Raw genomic sequence first — 6171 nt, forward strand, 5'->3', positions numbered from 1 at the left:
ACGTAAAATTGAAAGTTCCCTTCACACAGCAGAAAGCATAAAAAACCCTAACTTTTTTTTTTTTTATACTGCACAATATTTACATTTTATTTAACCAATGTCAACACGGTTAACTCTTATTCAAAAATATTGAATATCTGGATTTGAAAATTTCTTATTGATAAAAATATGGGTGGTGCTTAACTTATGGCGGAGTGTATACATTGTTCATAAGTAACAAAACAAGATTTGTCTCATTAAAATTTACAACTGCAATATTATTGTATGTGGAACTCCATCCAGAAACCTGTAACTGATCATTGAAATGTGATATTTAGATCAAGTTGAAATAATATGTTGGATGGATTACCTTTTCACCAAATACCAACTATTGTTTACATATAATATATAGGTATTCAAAAACAGACCCTATTATGCTAAATATCTAACCTCTGTACTGGAGTGTAAAGATGAGGTCAATGCCATATAACATATAAGACACAGATATACAAGTATTTTTAGCAGTCAATCAATTCATATACGAAAAAGTGTTTGATCTAGGTGAAAATATGCCAATGAGGATAACGAACACTCGATTGAATATAGGTTCTTTAATTTAAGGTCTCAGATGAGAATCAACATAACGACGTATTCATAACATAAAGATCTTACAATACAAAATCATAAACTACTATAAATACAAGTACAAAGAACGATAACTCAGATATGTCTATGTACTTTTGTACAATATAACATTCTAAGTATAATGATATTGTCATTGTCATTGTCATGTACATCTATATTTTCTGTCTTACCTGTATTTGTTTATGGATCCATCAACTTAATTGCACTACATATTCTGCATGTTCTGTTCCGATCCATATTTATAATTCTACATGAATTCATAAATATTAGTAAATAAAGCAAAAAAATAAAGCATTAAAATATCTACATGCAGCAACTTTGCAGTCTAGTAAGCAAAATAAGCAAATTACTAACTAAATGATATAAACTACAAAACACAACTCTTTGCTTAACTGAAGTACACTGCTAATTTGAATGGCATAAGATTATATGCAAATATCTACATCAATCATAGCATAGTAACATCATCAAATACTACCCTGAAAAACAAATAAGAATTTTGTTTTTATACTTGCCAACATTTAGGCCGATGTTGCTCTAACATCTCATGGCCGATGAAGACCAGCTAGTTAACATTGAACCTTTATTCTACTGTACAAATATGTTACTTCTATCTATATACCCGATTCCAGAAGCACAAACAAAAACATTATTTTCATCATCCTATTCATTGAAAATATTACTCGTATGTATTATCATTCAGAAAGAAGAGACTGTCAACACCGGTTTCTTAATACATTTATAAAGTCAGTTTAAAGCAAAAAGGACGATCACTCTTCAACCGCAATAGTGAGCTTTGTCATGAGTAAAATCAAAGCAAAATTTGAAAATTCCCAGAGGAACATGCTCATTTATTGCAGAAAACAAGACAAAGTTCCCTTTTCCAATCAACCAATAACCATTACGTTTGAAAGCGGAAAATTGAAAATCGTCAAAATCAAACTTGACCTTAATTTCTTCCATTGTAACAATATATTAAAATTATAAGCACAGGTTCAACGGTTCATAAGATATTGCAAGGAAATAATATAGAGAACAATTTCCAATTAGATAAATCGCTCCTGAGGTTTCATAGTAATATGATTTCCCCCAGTACGACAAGACGTAGCGGGTCAAACCAAAGACTTAAAATTTGGTATGTCCTGCTTCGCCGCTAAGCATGCGTCATTATAGGGGTACAAGCAAAGACTTGTCGTGGCCAGATTAAATTAAAGATCTTTACATTGACATTTGCTACTTCTACCATAAGCTCACAGCATTTAGAATAAAGACTAGAAAAAAGAGGCAAAGAATAGAGAAGTGTGGTTATAAAATATAACGAATAGAGAGTAATAGGCGAAATAAATAAAGGATAGAGAAAAATTGTTTAAAAATATAGAATAATTATATAAAGTACCCCCACCCATACCCTCATATATGTCAATAGACGGTAAATAGATATCCGTGTAAAACCGATCGCTTCGACTGTGTTTTCAGTTTATTTATAAATATTTTATCGTTATTATAAAATCATCCTTCCGAAAACATTTTTACTTCATTTCATATTTATGTTTAAAGTTATAATGTTTAATGTGAATAAATCCCATGCTACATCGATCTAAACGTCACAGTCTGATGCATATTTAACATAATGGGGAAAAAACTAGTGAATAAAGAATTGATTTTAAGTTATTTATAACACCTAGAAGTTTAAAACGGTAGGTTATTTATTCATGTAAATCTTTCAAATGATTAATGTAAATATCACCATTTATACAGATTTGTACTTTAAGAAAACATGTGAAAATGATTTGATTGACTGTGGGATCATTGGTTAATGTCCAGTGGATTATGTTTTATACTAATTGAGGACGATATAATGGGTTAATAGTTTATGCGGAATGTACTTCACTAGAGCGAGACACTACACAAGTCAAATATTTATATTCTCTCGCACAAGCGGGTTTTGCACTGGAACACATTTCAACCTTTCGTGACGTCTAGGGGTAAGTATGTTAATAATGCACAAAAAAGAGACATGACATGATCATGATGATGTGTATATAAGAAATCATTTAAATAAACAACTTGTTGTAATAAACCGACACGCAACATGAATCTGATTTAAAACATGCAATTTAACAAGGTAACAGCTCACTGTAAGAAATTTCAACCTGTTTCGATACGTTTACGTTCAACAGTTAATATTTCATACATATCCTAGACGACAACATATAAACATGAAAGGTACATTCGGAATAGTTATGGCGCCCCCAGAGGCTTGTCAACGTGCTATCGCACAATCAATCTCCGTCACAGAGTTATATTCTTTCGTAAATGCTTCGCAAGACTTCACTTAATAATCGAATATTTTCTTCATTTTTATAATTAAACATCACAAAACAGATATGTGTGATCTAATTACTTCGTTATTCTATTTTAGAAATTGAAGTAAAATGATTGATTGTTTAAAGTATCCATGGCCACTGTCGTATATATCAAATTTATAACAATTGTGAAACCTTTTCAAATAATTTCCCAAGAAACTATTTCAATGAGTTTTAAAATTAATACTGCAAAAATACACACTGCATACATTCATCAATAAATAAAAATAATAATTATACTCTTACATCTAATCACAGCGCTTCATAGTTGATTTTCCACACGCGCCTTGGGAACACATAAGGCCAACCTAAAACCAAGAAAATATAACGAAATTTAGATTGGAACGGATACGAACTATGTGTCGGTGATTGTCTTGAACGGCAAATGGTCACTGCAAGACATTTAACCTACCCGGACACTTCTTGTCGTCCAGAGGTAAAATGTCAAGCATATTCAAGACTACATAATATTATTATACCTTGTGGTTTACTAGATCGATACACTACACACATTTAAAACCACTTATCTTTGTGTGAAACTGAACAAACCATCATGGAGTACTTTTCTCATCAAAATGGAACACATATACCTGTGTGGGTAACAGTCACTTGAAGACATATATATATATTACCGAAATATTATGGCGTCTCACAAACCAAATTTTTGCGCTGATTGTATCAACCAATACAAAATCGAACTGGAATCTTAAATTGTATTACAAGTGCTGCAGTTTGTTACAAATTGAACTTAAACTGTATCATTTTTGTTATTTACTATAGCTGATGAACTGATGAATCAGCAAGTCAGAACAGAAGTGAAAGACAAGAAAGCCAGCACGAGTGAATGATGTTCGACATTTTTTCATTCAACTTTTCTGAAAGTTTCGTTGAAAATGTACATCTGTCCTGCATATTACTTTTTCTGGTTTTGGGAATGCTCATACTTATATTATTTCTATCGACATTCTTAAAGTATGCCCACACAAATTCACACAGTTTATTCCTCGCTTTTTTAATCGGATTTATTCAGCAAAGTTTTGTGTCAATGAACTGGCTAAAATCAACATATCATCTAGATGGAATTACTGAGTTCGTGTTCGATTGGTACACTTTTCCTGTTGCCTGTTTTATATTGACTTTTGGAGTGGTGTGTATGACGGAAATTTCAAAAGAGGAGTTTAGAACAAAAATATTCCAAAATGGAGTTTTCATTTCAACCGTTTTGTTGCTAGTTTTTGGAATTGGTGTTTACGGTTTCAATAACCAAGATGCAAATTATAGCCAAGTAAAGTTTAACAAACCTGAATTAGGCAATATGATAACTATCGTGAGTTATGCTTTAGAATATGTGTTAGTTTATGCTCCACTTACTGTGATTCTGCTCTGGAACATGAAGGGATGTGTTCCCATTAAAGATCAAAAAGGTAAATATATGTCAATTTCTTTATACGTATATATATGAAGGTCAAGATGGTACACAGCTACTTTTGTACAAGTAATCTTGATGAACAATTCTAAGGATGTATATGAAATATACATCTGTAAAACTGTATATAAACTGTACATCTGTAAAGCTGTATATAAACTGTGGATAGATATCGTATAACACAAGGTGCAGAGGTAGTATCTATATGTTAAATTTATACACAGATTTAAAAATGTGCAGTAAATGTACATTTTTACAGAGTGGCAGTTTATATACACCTTTAAAAATGTTCAGTTTATATACAGTTTCACAGAAGTATAGTTTATCTACAGCTTAACATATGTAGTTTATATACCTCTTTCAGATGTACAGTTCTTATACAGTTTTACAGCTATACAGTTTATAGACAGCTTTACAGATGTACATTTAATATGCATCTCTGGATCTGTTCATCAAGATTACTTGTTCTAAAGTAGCTGTGAACCATCTTAATGTTTTTCAAAATACAATTAAAAAAAAGAAGAGAAAAGTAACGGAAACGTTCTTGTGTTTCTTTATATATGAAAACAAGGTAAATAAAGGCAACAGTAGTATACCGTTTTTCGAAGGTCATAAATCGATTGCGAGAAAGCAAATCTGGATTACAAGCTAAAACTGAAGTAGAGACATCAACAATACGAGGGAGGAAAACAACGAAACAACAGATACATAAAAAAATAACTCGATTCTGCTACTTTGAATATGTCTGAAGGATTAAAGAAATCTGTATTAAAATTGGCGCTTATATCATATCAAGCAAAATTGTGTTCCCAATATTCTATATGCACCAATTATGTGATACTTGCACCTACACTTTTCCCCTATGTACATCTGTATACCCATGCTTGGATTTTTTTCAGATTCAATAAACAAAATATATTAAAAAAAAATAAAAAAATACTGAAACATTTATGTGTTTCTATATAAAAACGAAGTAAATAACTCGATTCTGCCTATTTGAACATGTCCGAAGGGTTAAAGAAATCTGTATTTAAAACGAATATTTTGTCGTATTAATCTACATCTACTTTGTGTGTTTTTGTCTTCTCATTTTATTCCTTATAGTTATCAATATTTACTTTTTTCAGGGGTACATCACGAGCAGTGTATGAAGTGTGATAATAATATTATGGTACAACGATATGTATTAATGTTTATGATGTTTGTGATTTGGATCGTTAGACCATGTTTTTGGATTATAGACTTTCATTTCAGTGTAATTACACAAGATTTTATTCCTAGCATGACTGTTTGTATGGTTTATATTTATTTACTTTGGGATTTTGGAATATACCAATTAAGGGACTTTTTATGTAGGATGTCATAGAATTTTGTTAAAGCCATAAAAATAACACTGTTTTTTTTTATTTATACATTTTTACATACAAGAAACAAAAGTAAAGGAATCTTATCAGCTGATTTGTTTTTGTCATTATATATTCTTGCTTATGGCTTTAAAACAAGCCAGTTAAAGATTATAATTGCAATATAAGTGCATGTGGAACATCACGCAGAAACCGTAAACTGATACCAATTTTTAAATATTGAGAAACATATTTTATTCTAAACATGCTAAATTCTTCATCTTCACTCTGGAGTGTTAAGATTAGATTAATGTAATATGACATGTAAAGGCAACAGTGGTATACCGCTGTTCAAAACGCATTAAATATAAGACATATAAGAGGAGAACAACGACACAACATAAAAATGTAA

General features: G+C 30.9%; 1 long non-coding RNA gene across 1 annotated transcript; it reads left to right on the plus strand.

The window, feature by feature from the left end:
* Positions 1-2300: 2300 nt before the first annotated feature.
* LOC139502606 (uncharacterized) lies at positions 2301-5874 on the plus strand. The gene is made up of 3 exons (XR_011658893.1): positions 2301-2609; positions 3771-4414; positions 5544-5874. It is a non-coding gene; the product is annotated as an uncharacterized lncRNA (long non-coding RNA).
* The last annotated feature ends 297 nt before the right edge of the window (positions 5875-6171 follow it).

Source organism: Mytilus edulis, chromosome 14, assembly GCF_963676685.1.
Source record: "Mytilus edulis chromosome 14, xbMytEdul2.2, whole genome shotgun sequence".
In the NCBI taxonomy this organism is placed as follows: domain Eukaryota; kingdom Metazoa; phylum Mollusca; class Bivalvia; order Mytilida; family Mytilidae; genus Mytilus; species Mytilus edulis.